Source organism: Musa acuminata, chromosome BXJ3-4 (assembly GCF_036884655.1).
Source record: "Musa acuminata AAA Group cultivar baxijiao chromosome BXJ3-4, Cavendish_Baxijiao_AAA, whole genome shotgun sequence".
Classification (NCBI taxonomy): Eukaryota; Viridiplantae; Streptophyta; class Magnoliopsida; order Zingiberales; family Musaceae; genus Musa; species Musa acuminata.
The window spans coordinates 37,540,564-37,557,312 of NC_088352.1; the positions used below are offsets into that span (position 1 = coordinate 37,540,564).

At 35.5% G+C, this 16,749-nt stretch overlaps 1 pseudogene; it reads right to left on the minus strand.

Moving 5' to 3' along the window:
* Nucleotides 1-8,753: 8,753 nt before the first annotated feature.
* On the minus strand, nt 8,754-16,235 carry LOC135635036 (C-terminal binding protein AN-like; annotated as a pseudogene).
* Between the last annotated feature and the right edge of the window lie 514 nt (nt 16,236-16,749).

The following is a 16,749-nucleotide window of genomic DNA, read 5'->3' on the forward strand; positions in this document are numbered from 1 at the left end:
TTTATTTATCACACAAAGGATTTCTCTGTGTGGCTTTTGTGAGTTTTTGTTAACTTCAATTGGTTTAGAAGAATTCAAAATCTGTTTTGCCTTATGTTGAACATGAAGTGTTGGTGTGTCACATAATGTCACAAAGTCATGATCATCATAAAAGGGGTGATGGATGACTTTCATCAGAAGAACATTACATCAAATTTGTCCTTGATAAGATTTAAATTTAACAGGAATTAGACAACATTGATTAACAAAGAATAGTAATTTTATTTACTCATGTTATTTATAGGGTGTGGTTTAGGTTTTAATTTTATTCTTTCGAGTATTCATATGGATATAAAATTTATGCTATTACCTTTATGGATAATATATATATATATATATATAAAGTATTAATAATTATCATTTTCATTAGTCTAGTGGTCTTCATCACTAGTGACTTCTAGAGATATATGAGTTGATTCCTTTTCAAACATCTTATTATTTTCGAGATCAATTTTTATTGTGAAGGTCTCTTGATGGACATTGATATGCGAAGTGTCTTGACTTATGATAGCTAGAGCAACTAACAGAATTATTGCTTTATCTTTTATTGAATCAATAATAATTTTTTTCTTTATTATCATGGTGATGTACGATGGTTGGATCACTAAATCTAGTCTGAATAGATGTAGTGTTGGAAATTTTAGAAGGTTTGTCATTTTCAATGGCTCCTCAACTTGAGAACTAAACCTTATGGGAATATGAATCACACTCTAAGGTCATATTATGTGTATTTCAGAGAATTAAGAACATGTAGGATTAATTTTTTTTGTATTTCAGGTTTAAAGAACATGTAGGATTAACTTTTTTATATTTCAGGTTTTAGTGCAGTGCCAAATCGTGAGATGGTTTAATAGGTGGTTTTCTTGAAGGTCACATCCAACCATCAGTTTATTAAACTTGTTAATGTTCTCAGCTATAGACATGATTTTGGTGCAAGGATCTAAAGTTGACCTATCACATGTAGTTGATAGTATATAGGGATATTGTTTTCTTTTAGTTTTTCTTTCATTTCATCTAATATGCTATCAAAGTTTGGCATACATGTTGAATTTGTTTTTTTTTTATTTTCAATATTGGTCTAATAGAGTTTGGCTTGATTTATAAGTTTCATTTTATGATTCGGTAGCATTGGTTATTTTCATGCATGCTCGTTGTACATATGTCATGGAGTAGGGAGGCCTTTCATATATTATTTCATATTTGTACTCAAAATATTATTTTACAGTGATTTATAGGATTGTTAATGTTTTGAATGTGATTTTGCTCTTGGTCCAATTTTTTATCTGCCTTTTGTATGATTTGAGCTTATTGTTATTATCCTGAGTTGGTTCTAAGGCCTTTGATATTTTAGCCTTTTTAATATATTAATTATCATTTGCCCAAGCAAACCTTTTGTTGAGAATACACATAAGTTCATTTGTTTTTCTATCGGTTTCTTCAAGAGATCATAATACGTTTACCCACTTCTATCAAACATGATGAGGAAACAAGCTTTAATATCAAATATAATGTTGGACAACCAAAGGGAAGGCATAATATAATGAAAGAATTGAGTTGGGGTGGATAATAAATTATAAAAAGTTAAAATCGAGAGAAAAGAGGTGAGAAAAATATGATTGGCGGATATATTAATTAAAATAATAAAAATAAATATGAAATTCAATACAGACTAAGAGGAGGGCTTTGAGATATTTTTATATTCATTGTAAGTTAGATTAGGAGAGGAGAGAAAGACGACGATAGATCAGGGACTTCTACGAGGTTTTCGGCTTACAATTCTTAGCCTTTTTATATAGGTCCTAAATAGAAAAAAAAAAAAAAAAAAAAAAAAGGTAATTGAAAAGGAAGAAAATTATTTCAACCTGATCCGATGGCATAACTAACTTGTTAATAGTAATACATCTATTACATCACTATAAATTAATCTTAATCTTAGTTCATTTTTGACGTATGACTAATCGAGATATTATAAAACTTAAATCATATCAATAAAATTTAAATATTATATTCAACCATCTTTTGAAAAACGATAAAACTTTTAGAATTATCCTATAAAATAATATTCCTTCTTGTGAATGTTGCTTTTTGTTTTTTGTTTTTGCAAACTTTCATGTGTATAATGCTTTGTAGGTGGAATATTGATATTCTTATGAATATTTCAACTCTCGATAGTACACAGGATGCTTATGATAGGTACATGTGAGATGATCTAAATTCTTATTTCATTTGATTTTTTTCATTAGAATGAGCTCGTACATACTCACTCGATAATATCATTTGTGAATATTCTAAAAAGTTCAGCATGTTAATTGAGGACATGATTCCCCGATTGATTGACACGCAATAATACCTACTACTACTTCAAATTCGATCGTCATGAGTAGGACTCCCACCATTACACAGTTGGCAGATCCAAGCAAGTAAAGATGATTCTCATATATATATTTATCTCTTCCTTTCTTACAAAAGAATGATTCTTTCCCTTTCTTTTTTATTATCAATTTAAGAATTAATATCATAATTGTTAAAAATATTATCATGTGATAATTCGAATGTATTAATTAAGCTGAACCCGAGTTCATCATCAATCTAAAGTGACTCTGAACGATCATTTTTCTTTCCACATATGGAATATTTCGAGGCACTTGACATGTTATAGGAACAAACTGCATCTCGACATTAAAGAAAAAAAGAAAAACGTACCAAGAGGAAAGGAAAGCTAAGATCTGAAGTTTTTAGGGTAATCGAGGCAAAGAACGGAAAAATACAAGAGTATATTTGTGTTATATGTATGTATGTATTCTCCTCCCAAGCCAAATGTATTCTCCTCCCAAGCCAAATATAACTGCGGTGGTGCAATGTTACTCGTGCTTCTTCATGGAAATAATTCTGATGACATTATTTTCTTGGACAATAATTCTATTTGTGTCATCCAATAAAAATATCGCTGCACGCGACGCCATTATCTGAGCGTGGAAGCAATCTCCCTTTTCTCTCTCGTCTCAAGACATTGTTCCTTCGAAGCTTGTTCCAACTTATTTCCTGGCTGTCTGTCTCTTGCAGCGTTTCTTTCATAGGCTTGTTGCTCTAATGTTTCTGCCCGCTTCATTCGCGTGCCGCAACACTCATGCGCAAGAAACTATACACCCAAATGCATTATTATTACATAATCCATGCGGCTGATGGAAGCTCGAATTTGAAGCTTCATACGAAATAATTGATTCATATGTCAGTACCAATAAACAAGAATGATTTATTGTAGAGTTTCGTGTGCAAACTAAGCGTCAGCCTTGCTTTGCTTAGAGGAAAAGAAGGATGCCTTCCTTGTCACCACTAATCGGCCTGAAGCCGTGCAACATCTGCACCACCTTCTCCTCCTTTATTCCCGGACTGTCATCGGATTCTTGCAGCATCTAACTCGTGTCAACCTAAAAAGGGATCATAGATCCATATGCTTCTTCTATTACACTTTCACTCCTCGTCACTCAAATGAGAGCTTCTTCCTCGATAGTCTAAACGATTCTATAGCTTTGAGTTAGATCATATGGATATAAAAATAAATTTTCTTAATAAAAATTTATATTTATATATATTAGCCTAAACGATTCGAAAATAAAATAAAAAACATAAAATTTTATATGTAAATTTAGGATATTCATTTATGACCATAAATAAGCTTTTAGACAATGACACATAAAGTTTCTTGATATTATTATTATCTTCAAATTAAAAAAAATTATTGTTGATATATATATATATATATATATATATATATATATATATGAAGATAAATGAAGTAAACTTATTATATTAGTCTTATATGTGAATAATATTTTACTTGCTAATAGTGATCTTAATTTATTATATTGAACTAAAAAATTTCTCACCAAGAATATTAAAATGATTGAGATGAATGATGCAGTTGATATTATTGGTATTGAGATATTCCGTAATACATCTCAAGAATTATTAGGACTTGGAAAAGATATATTGACCAAATCTTAAAGAAATTTAGTATATAGTTTTGTTCAATAAATGACAAGAGTAAAAAATTTTAATCAAAATAAGTATTTTTAAAATAACTTAAGAAAAAGTAAATTAAAAAAACATTCATTATGTATACACAATTAAAAGTCTGTTACATGCTCAAGCCTATACCAGATCATATATAAAATTTGTAATCAAAATACTGGTGGTACATATTATAGTTACTTAGAAACGAAACACTAAAATGATAAAAAAAAAAAAACAAGATATCTAGAAGGGACGAAGAATTATATGCTCACATAAAATTTAATCAACTTAAAATGATAAAATTTTTAAATATTTATTCTATAAATTACCTCAATAATAGAAAATTCACTTTATGATTTATAATTATTAGTTGAATGAGCAATTTATAGAGAAAAATATTAAGCAATGTATTATTGTCTTATCAACTATAGGAGCTTATTTTGTGATATATTTTAAGGCCACTAATCAAGTTTTTTACTATAAAATTTTATCTTGGTGTAGTCAAATTCAATTACCAAATCACTGAAGATATTTTGTGATATATCATAATAATTTTCTTCTCTATGAAGAGTAAGTACTCTAACAGTTATATGCATTATAATATAAAGTACTTGATAATTAAAGAAAGAGTTCAGAAATAATTAATATTAATTAATAACTTGAGTTTCATTATATTGATGGTTTATCCATTCACTAAGACTTATAGCCAGCCTAAAGTGTTTAAAAGAATATATTCTTATAATTGAATTTATAAGTAACTCATAAAAGATATGGTAATATATTTTTTAAGTAAATATTATAATCAATATTCTTATTTATATAATTAAAATTATTTATTTTTATTATCCTTTTACATTTATATGTGTACATATTATAATTGAATATGATAAAAGAATTATCTTGACAAGATAAATTATAATGATCATTTTGGACTACATTATAAAAGGTTAATAGTATTATAGTATATATAAAGAAATATGACATTAATGACGTATAACTGCTATGACTAACATTGATAGTATTATATTGTATTATATTTATTAGATTTATTAACCTGTTTTATAAAATTCGTATACACGTGTAAAATATTTTTTTCAAAGTTTCAAAATCCAACTAAATAAAATTATTTTTAAATAACTTTATATTATATTTATTTTGATTTTTTATTTTTTTTATATCGTACCGATTAATGAGCCAAGTGATAGAATACTATATTATGTAATATTATATAATTAGATAAAAATATATTATAGATATGATTATATTCTGATTATGATTATTAATAATAGAAAGTAAGTACAATCATAGTAAGATTTTTTAGAAAATGATCTTAATATGAGAGACTCTCTAAATTACCATTGTAGACCCTATGCTCTCGTTTATAAAAGGATAAAACAATGATTATAGATCTTCTTTTATCTTTCTTTTATCGTTAATCTATAGCTCATAGTGGTCTTGTAAAAGATACGAAGATTGGAGAAGACGAGCCTAATTCTTATTGTAGATTGGCATTGTTATAGTTTTTGGATTCGACAACGGTACGCTTGTAGATTAGATAAAAATCTTTTGAATGATATCAAAAAGTATGTATCATATATTTGATCTATTCTTAGATGATTTTAGTTTTTGACATTAATTTTTTTTTTTACATAACGATAGCATATTACGGTTTTTATGCTTACACCCTCATGATCCTTAAGGGGCTTCAACCATGTCCCCCGTTGAGACCACCCGTGTGCCAAAGAAGACTCGTGCATCGTGGACATAGAGTCGCGCGTGCATGCATTCGTGCAACGTCTCGCGAAGAAGATGGCGTCGATGACCATGGCAATCTCCAGGGAGGAAATCTGGATAAGATGATGCCGATGCCCGGAAAGTGCCTCAGCAAGGTCAAGGAGATGATGGAAACTGATGAGCCATCTCCTGAAAGGATCGAATGGAATCAACGATACAGCCATAAGCTGTTTGAATCCAACTATTGCGAGATATTAGGGTTGCTGGAATTCGATCCGCCGGTCGAGAGGTCTACGATGGCAATAGGGTTCACGGTGATGGTGACACTGAGCCTTCCGGTACCAGTCCTCGTTGTAATGCTGCATTTTGTGGATGCAGTTCATCAAATACTCCGCCAAGATCGTGAGTAATCGATTTAACAATATACTCATGAACACTAAGACATATAACACTTACATTCTTACATGCAATCAGATGTTCATCTCTTTTCTGCAGGAATACATCAGTAGTCACAACATATTGCAGATGACAAAATCACCTCAATTGGATCATTATTTATATTAAATAGTTTAACATTGAGATCCATTATGATCCACAAAAATTATTCACCACACATGACTGCCTGTATGCACTACTGTAGCACAAGATGGAGTCGATATTTTCTCCTTCTGTTACCAAAATGAATGATGATGATGATGAAATGTCGAATTTATCGACACCCATTTTATACAACAATTAGTGGATAATAAATTAAGGAAAACTAAAATCGAGAGAAAAGATGATTGTCAGAAATATGATATATTATATGAATTAAATCATATCAATAAAATTCAAATATTGTATTCAACCATCTTTTAAAAAAAGATAAACTTTTAGAATTATCCTATAAAATAATATTCTTCCTTGTGAATGTTGCTCTTCATTTTTCTGTAAACTTCTACATGTATAATGCTTTGTTGGTGGAATATTGATATTATTATGAATATTCCTATTCTCAATGACTATTATATAATTGACAGATCCAAAATGTATTCTTGTAATTAAAGAAGGTTCTCGTATATATTAGTATCTTCCTTTCTTACAAAATAATAATGATTCTTTCCTAATTCTTTTTTATTGTCAATTTGAGAATTAATATCATAATTATTAAACATGTTGTCATATGATAATCTAAATATATTAATTGAGCAGAACCCAAGTTCATCTTCAATCCAAAATGATTCTAAACGATCTTTTTTTTGTCCACGTATGGAACATTTCAAGGCACTTGATGTGTTAGAGGAACAAACTGAATCTCGACATAAAAAGAAGAAAAAAAACAGATCAAGAGGAAAGGAAAGTTACAACATAGAAGATCTGAATTTTTTAGGGTAATCGAGGCAAAGAACGGAAAAATACAAAAGTATATTTGTGTTATATGTATGTATGTATTCTCCTCCCAAGCCAAGTATAACTGCGGTGGTGCAATGTTACTCGTGCTTCTTCATGGAAATAATACTGATGACATTATTTTCTTGGACAATAATTCTATTTGTGTCATCCATTAAAAATATCGCTGCACGCGACGCCATTATCTGAGCGTGGAAGCAATCTCCCTTTTCTCGTCTCAAGACATTGTTCCTTCGAAGCTTGTTCGAACTTATTTCCTGGCTGTCTGTCTCTTGCAGCGTTTCTTTCATAGGCTTTTTGCTCTAATGTTTCTGCCCGCTTCATTCGCGTGCTGCAACACTCATGCGCAAGAAACTATACACCGAGCGGCAGATGGAAGCTCGAATTTGAAGCTTCGTATGAAATAATCGATTCATTTGTTAGTACCAAAAAACAAGAATGATTTATTGTAGAGTTTCGTGTGCAAACTAATCAGTCTTGCTTTGCTTAGAGGAAAAGAAGGATGCCTTCCTTGTCACCACTAACCGGTCTGAAGCCGTGCAACATCTGCACCACCTTCTCCTCCTTTATTCCCGGACTGTCATCGGATCCTTGCAGCATCCAACTCGTGTCAACCTAAAAAGGGATCGTAGATCCATATACTTCTATTCTATCTACGCTTCCACTCTTGCTCACCCAAATGAGAGCTTCTTCCTCATACTCCCCCATGATCCTTGAGGGGCTTCAACCATGTCCCCCACCGAGGCCACCCGTGTGCTGGAGACTCCTGCATCATGGACGCAGCGTCGCGCGTGCATGCATTCGCGCAGCGTCTCGCGAAGAAGATGGCGTCGATGACCACGGCGACCTCCAGAGAGGAAATCTGGATAAGAAGATGCCAACGCCTGGAAAGCGCCTCAACAAGGTCAAGGTGATGATGGAAGCTGATGAGCCATCTCCTGAAAGGATCGAATGGAATCAACGATACTGCCATAAGCTGTTTGAATCCAACTATTGCGAGGTTTTAGGGTTGCTGGAACTCGATCCGCCGGTCGAGAGGTCTACAATGGCAGTGGGGTTCACGGTGATGGTGACACTGAGCCTTCCGGTACCAGTCCTCGTTGTAATGCTGCATTTTGTGGATGCAGTTCATCAAATACTCCGCCAAGATCGTGAGTAATCGATTTAACAATATACTCATGAACACCAAGACATGTAACACTAACACTTGCATTCTTACATGGAATCAGATATTTATGTCTTTTCTCGAGGAATACATCAGTAGTCATAACGTATTGCAGATGACAAAATCACCTCAAACGGATCATTATGTATATTAAATAGTTAACATTGAGATCCAATATGATCCACAAATATTATTCACCACACGACTGCCTGTATGTACAGTATAAGAGAGCAATCAAACTATATAATAAAGGCATCAAACTAGTTATGGTTAGTTGCTGATGGGCAGGTGGCCCTGTAGCACAAGATGTCTGCACTGGAGTGAGCTTTTCTCCTTTTGTTAGCAAAATGAATGACGACGAAATGTCGATGCAAGAACAAATTTATCGACATCCATTTTATATAACATTCAGTGGAGTCGAAGTTATTGCAATTGACACATTCACAAAGTTCCGATACATGGTTAGTTGCATAGATATTGAACTGGTACGAAGTGGGGATATGAATTCCACGCACCAATGCATTCAACATTGCTTTATAGATACCTAAAGAGCATAAACAAAAAACAAATATTTGTGATGTCATTTCAAGCATTTCCTACATGCAAACACACCATTTAATCAAGCCATCTTGTGACACCATCTTCATTCAGCGCTGCAAGAATCTCAAAGCTGACATCCAAGACAGCCTGCACGATACAGAACCAGCGAAAGGATGCACTAAAAGATGCAACATGTAGAGGTTAACTAGTTAAGAAGATACCTATTACATTATTATAAAACAGCACACAAAAACGTTGCTGGTTGCACATTGCTGTCTGAGCACATGAGAACATTAAAAGGTAGGTATCTGACTTGGAACAATCATCAGCATCAAGCTAACTCGATTAAGAAAAAAGATCATGCAAATAAAAAAATCAACTTCCGAGTGCTATAGGTATCTTTAAACAAGTCGTGATCATAGTAGATCCAGGCATGACTTTGAAATATTGAAAGCATATTCTACTATTGTCTCTGACCAAGCACAGTTTTCTGGGTCCAGTTTTGGCAACTGAGACAATACTGGTATAGCCTGGCATCACCAAAACAATGACAAAACTACACATATGGACCAGTACCGATACATGGCCCGGTTCCTTAGTTGTATTGGTAAATACTAGGCAGTATGTACCAGTTTGACAGGTATCTGAAACCTTATTTGTCATTATTGAGCCAGTGGATTTGCACATACTTTATTTAATTTGCACTAGACTGCATGTAACTTTCTGGCCAAGAGTGGAATTCAACTCTAATTTTAATTATAAAGAAATATGCTCATACCAATGGGTTTCCGCAATTGACAAGCTTGCGTTGGTCCAGAACTGGACCCTCCAGCCTCCAGCTCTCCCACACATAGAAACTATGACTTGCAAATATGAATTCCATTTTTCTGTTAATCTAATAACACAAAGAGAATGAATAAGCTAAACCAGGCAATAAGCAGAGTAAAGCAAAGGGACAAGAGTGACCATCATTATATATATCTACCAGAGAAACTGATATTAGCATACTGTAGCGATGCAAGATATCAGCAGGAATAGCTTTATTAGTACTGTAACAGTGACTGCAGCTGAACCATACTCATCACGTAGTCAAGAGATAGTTCTAGCCTGCTATAGAATTATACCTAATAACGTCACTAGGTTCCGTAATATACAATAAGAACAACACAAACATACGAACCTGCAACAGTTTACCAGCAGCAGCAAAAGACCGCAATCCAAGTATTTCCTGGATGAATAGCAGTTGATAAGCTGGAATTGTTTTTATATCCAGAAGGCAGAAATTTAACAGATAAATGCATTAAGAAAGACATTAAAAGTTTCGGAAAAAAGCACCTTGCTTTTAAAGCAACAGCAAACTGTGCAGCAGGATCCCTTTTTGTTACATAGGTTATTGTCTCAAGGATCCAGCCACCTCCAGGAACCCTTTGTCTAGCCACAGGAAATCCTGGATTACCCCTTGAGTGTAAGGCTAAAATAAAACCATCTTTTAGCTCATCAGGAGATTCAGTCTTAAGTTCTGTGCTTAATGCCATTGGTTTCCCTGACTTTGATTCCATCATTGGTTCAAAAGCACATATTTGCTTACTTTTAGGATCCTCAGGAGAAGCAAACCTAGAACTGGAACTTAGTACTTGATCCCTGCCACTTACAGCAGTATCATCACCATGATGTGAGGTACAGTTATTAGTACTTTCCACTGCTGAAACATCATCTGATTTTTGCTGGGATCTACGGTGAGCAGGTCTCTTCTTTCCTTTCTTACCAGATCTACTACGCCTTCCTTCAGATCTAGAACTAGTATTTTGAGATATGCCTGAACCTTGGAATTCCTTTGATTGTTGCATACATTTTGTCTTAGTTTGCTCTGAACTCAGATGGCTCTTGTCTGTCTGCTGCTCACAATTCTGCAGAGGACTTTCTTTTACCCATTTCTCTGATTGCTCATCTTCATATCTGGTTTCACTTGTGTCATCTTCATCAGAAAGAGCAATTTCTGGTGCAACTCCTTCAAAGAGAAAATATTGCAATACAGTGATCATTCTCTCTTATTTCCATCCACACTTCTGCACTGTAATCGGCACTCCTAGGAAGAATCAACACATTTGGCATCTCTCTCACCTGAAATCAGTCAATAATTGAGCTGGGAACCTCTCACTAGTGGAACACGTAGTAAAAACAAACTTGTCATACTTAGAAAGAGGAGAAAAGAACTTGGTCAACATATAGAGTTAATTAGAACTCAAGTAAAATTGAGCTCAAAGGCAAATGATTGCAATAAGCATGTCAACATAAGATGCTATATCTAAAAATAATGTGAACCTAGCCAATGCACTATATAATGGAAGAGTAACACTTTAGAATCTGATATACACAGATAAAGATTCTTCTCTATCTGAAGTTATCCCTTACATGTACCAGTGATAATATAATATATGCTGGCCTACCATATATGTTTGTATGTGTATGTATGTATATGCATGTATGGATGCATGCATCAGTGCCAATCTACCCAAGTATATGCATGCATGTCTATGCAGGCAAATAAGTGTCTATATATAATATGGGAATACATTTTTGTGAAGTAACCAAACTTACAATTTATGGTTTAGAACTTATTTTTTGTTAAATGTGGAAGATAATTGTTTTTTTAATAAGAAAATTTAAGTAATTGCATTATTATGCTATATTAGAACAAGATATTCAACGTGCATTTTAGAAATGCAATAAAAATATGTTCAACCATCTGAACTAACTTGTATGCATCAGACAGAGGTCATACCAGTATGCAAACCCAAACACATACGGTATGTTGGTCTCAGCCGAAGGTGAAATTTTAGCTGGTCAAAAATCAGTTTCAACAGCATATAATTGTCTTCGTCATGCCCAATGAACCAATAGAACATTGGTTAAAGACTGGTCGAACCAACCAGTATATCATATACAACTCTCCAGATTACTTTTGTAATGATATATCTCCATCCTCCTCTCTTCTATTATGCCCAAGCACATCTCCTCTTAACCTCAGGCCACTCTGATCAGATCTGATCAACCAATCCTTCATATCAGAGCAACCCTACCACCAGGTCCACCACCACCCTTTTCGTGCAACACTGCACTGGGCAGCCCAGGGTCATGATCTCTGAGTATGCAGGTAGGTCCTCTTTGGAAAGCTGAGAAGCATTAACAAGAAGATGTGGTAGTCATAGACGCCTTTGGATTCTTAGGTTATGACCATACCATACAAGGGATCTCCTCCTACAAGATGTATAAGGCTTGGCTCAGTTTTCTTTGTTCTCGTGTCCATACAAGGGAATATATTGATCATCAGAACAGAAAAACAAAATTCTGATGTGTTTAACAGACTAGACAATCTTTAATATGTTTAATCCACATTTTCCAAAGATAACACTTTAGCATTGTTTTGACAAATATAATTCTAGATCTTAGTCTTCTCTTAACCTTTCTGAACCTTATAGAATGACCAAAGGCCGTGCATGTGATTTTAGATCAGTAATGAACCTAATGAATGTGGCCTTCTGGAAAATTGACCAAAATGAATCCCCTCCCATGGAGTTCTCTATTGCAATACAGCTTCAAACATCATGTTGTTTTTAAATCTGTTTTAACTCATCTTCAAATTAGCCGTCTAGGCTAGTTAAACATTAAGGGAGACACCTCCATGCTTTCATGTCAACCTATTCACTCTCCACCTCATACTCTCTGCCTCAGCCATTATCACAGTGTGATATCACTGGTCTCACCATTTCGCAATTTTCTCACACCTTCTAGCTATTAATTCCTCACGATTGTCAATAATGGTTTAAAATACAACTAAAACCATCTGCCAGGAAATTAAACTCATCTTCATTAAGATCTTAATTGCTGCAAGTACTCAACTAGTCTAATTTGTTTGTACTGGAATTTATAGTTGAACCTACCTGCAAGTTTCAAATTATCAGCTATATCTGTATTTATTTTGTTGATGAGATCACATTGTTGTCAATATATCTACCATCATGCATCTGGGGCCCTCATCCATAATTGGTTGCTTGCTCAAACACTTACGGCAAGCTTACTTTAGAAAATTATTTTCTAAATTTCAACTCCATTTTTCATCTATGGTTTTCGACTCATTTACCATGGGAAAAGAAATGCAAAAACAAAATGTTGACCCGTTCAAACAAATCAAAGATCACAATCCTCATTTCTCTTTCTCATCTTTTAACTCTTCGCCTTATTGATGCCAACCATGGTAGCAGTGACAGCAGAAATGGTTTTGACATTAATAGAAGCTGACAATAGTGGTGGAGGTGGCGATAATGATGATGGCAACTAAGACACCGACAATGACGATAAAGGTGGTTGTTGAAATAGGATGGTGGGATGGACATGTCGATATTGGCAGTAGTGGTGTTGATAGTAATAGTGATGACAACAGTACGGGAGGCAACACAGACAAAGATGATAGGTTGTGGTGGCAACTACGTTGTACAGACTTGGCATTTTTTTTTACCTAGCACACCTATGTTGACATGACACATTGCAAAAAGTCAAAAACTATTTACAGTTGATAAAATTGACAAAGAAACAATGACATTCAACAAATCTAAACATGAATCAGCCAACTCTAACCAAGTTAGCCTTTGTGGTGAGTCAGAAACCTTATGTAAATGAGGAAGGAGAAGAGGCGGAGATGAATAGGAAGAGGAGCAAGGAAGAACCTTCAATGTATCACCCCCATTGTCGTACCGCTACAAGTACCCACCACTGCAAGGTTGCCGTCCATGGTTCCACACTCTGTGTGTGTGTGTGTGTGTGTGTGTGTGTGTGTGTGTGAGAGAGAGAGAGAGAGAGAGAGAGAGAGAGAGAGAGGATGTCTGCCTTTAACATTTTTTGTATTGCATTGTTGAACTAGCTTTCATGCGACATAGGAGGCATGTTCTAGCATTAGGTCCTTCTCATGCAAAAATAAGACACAACCAACAAGAACTTTTAAAAATTGGAACAACAAAACCAACTCCTCTGGCACAAGACCATAAATTTTTAACCTTTGCAAACCAAACAATCAATTGCACCACTCAACCCAAAAATCAAGAGAATCCCAAGACATGTTCCAAATATTGCGTAACGGGTTAAAACCCTATTATCTAAGAAAATCCAATGAGCTATTCTCACTGAATAACAATGTTAAAATTGATTAGCTGTAAGTACATAAAGTTTTAATGTAAATGATAAGAGCTCTACTGCATAATATTCAATAAAAAAAGATGAAATGCCTAGTGGGAATAATAAAATCTGAAGCTAACTAAAGGACAAATAGTGGTTTAGTGTTCATGCCAGTCAAATTTCTTCATATCTAAACAACATAATGAAATGAGAAAACAATCGATACCCTAAGTCTAAAGCTCATAACCATGCTTCCATCCACTGTGGCCCCTCAGCACCATGCAATGCACACTTTGCACAGCCAGCAATAGCATCATCAATCAGAAGCTGCTTTAATGCACAGTCATCTATTAATTGACAGCTACCTGTGTTCACTATGAATGCCCGTATAAAACCAAACCATTTTCTTTAACTAAAAAGATCGCAAATGTCCTGTTAGCATTCATATTATTTCTACTAATTTAAGAAGGAAGAGAAATGCAAACAACTCTAAAAAAAACAACTTAAATGAAGGAAAAAGCAAAGACCACTTTGGAATATCACAATTACCTGGCTTTACATGCTGCAAGCATTCTGCATTTGGAATTTGCATAGTATCATCTGATAGAGAGCAATGAAGTGAAACAAGATCACTTTCCGCCAACAAATCATTGAGGGTGTCCTTTCTTCGAGTAGCAGCAGGAAATGCGATTGGCGAGCATCTAGATTTTCCTTTCGCCTTCACATATATAAAACAAATTCCACAATAAGAGAAGATTTTCCAATAGTGGATTCAGAAACAAACTCTCTTGCAATTCTATCAGCAAAAAAGGAAGAAGAATTAGATGTTGAGCCTATATATTATACTTATGAGGGATACAGTTTAGCTTACATATTGTTGTAACTTGTAAGACTATATATAACAAGAAACTCTTACAACTTGGCATATTTCTAGTTATGTTCAGGCACAGGAAACATGTCTCAATTTGACTGGAGAACCAAAATATTGGTTGTCGCTTATTAAGATGCACTTCTTGTATTTGTTGATTTTAACAATATATCATCAAAATAGTCTAACCTAAACTTGTTTATTAAGATGTACACAAAAGGCTAGCTAAAACTAAAGAGGGAGCTTAGAGAATAAATAATCACATGCCTTAGATTGATGAGATACTCTTACACCCATAATGATGTTAAAAGTTATTTTATCTGTCACTCCATTTTTTTTCTTTTTCTTTTCTTTCACCTGGAAATCCAAACAAAGAAAATCACACAAAAGAACAAAAGAATCTCATAATTTCTTTCTTTTGGACTTAAAGCAACAATAGCTACTTGAACACCCAATTTCTCTTACTTATTTCCGACAACTACAATTATCTATAAGTTCATCTTTTTCGTAAATATCAGTAATAAAACATAACTAGAAGTTCTAGGAGCCAGCACAATTAAACCCATACCTGAAATCCATGCTATATAACCTATTCCTTTTCAAATAAAAAATAATTTTCACAAGAAATTTCTAACTTTGGTTATGAAAAATTGGCAAAATACCCAACTATGAAAGAAAAGTCACTGGAAAGAGGCAGATTTACCTCGTCATGGAGATCAAAGTAGAGGACACTCATCTTGAAAGTCGGGCTCCTGGTGGCCAAGCACCGAGCAGAGGCGGACTTCCCGATGATTCCTAGCACGAGGCCACGGCACCGGCGCATCCCCCGGCATAGTGGCTGGATGGATCCGAGCCACCCGGAGGCGGCGGACAACGATGAGGAGTGTCGGGACAGGAGGAGGGTCCGGCGTAGGAGGCCGAGGAAGAGGGCCATGACGATGTCGGCCACCTCCACCGCCCGGTTAGCATCGACGTGTCCGAGGCGGAGACCCAGGTCGGAAGCGAGGGCGGAGTTGACGGCGCGGTCCGGGGAGCCGAGGCAAAGGATGAGTTGCCAGGGGCAGAGACGGCGTTGGGCAGCGCGGGGGAGGAGAACGAGGGAGTGAAGGAGGACAACTGCCGCGGACTCGATACGGCGGCCGGTACGGCCGGAGAGGCCGACGTGCTCCACAACGGCCGCGCCGGCGAGGGCCTCGCACTCCAAGGACGGGTCCTCGAGGCAATCGAGGAAGACCACAGCGGGAGGTCCGCCACCATCCGATTCGGAGCCGACGGGGACCGCCCCATGCCCCGGTAGAGCATTCTTTCTCGAACGCAAGACCGCTTCTTCCACTGGGCTTCGAGAATTCGGGACCTGACAAATGGAGCGACCGCTTCTTGATTTTAATTACGACCGTCGATCTATTCATCAACGGCCCATAGTTGCTTCGGGCAACTTCTTGTCTTGATTTGGTGATTCCAAAAGCGAGAGGTTGGAGACTCATCACGGGAATAATACCTACCGTTCGTTCTCCATTTCGTAAAAATATTTTTTCACTGCTTTTTCTAAAGACGAAAACATTTTTTGTACGATGATTCCAACTTTTAAATATAAATTGCAACCATAGCAGGAACGGTTCTTAATTTGATTTGATTGGCATCGTGGTAATTGTACTGTTCGAACCATAAGCCTGTTGAGGTGGGGCCTTCAACTAGTACTCAGCAAAGCCCAGAGCTGAGCTGGTATGCCTAACTAATGTTGCTCGGCACTGGACGGGCCGTCGTCATGATTGAGCTGTTGCCGATTGTAGACGACCCTGCATCTCATTCATCAGCATCAGCATAGGGAACC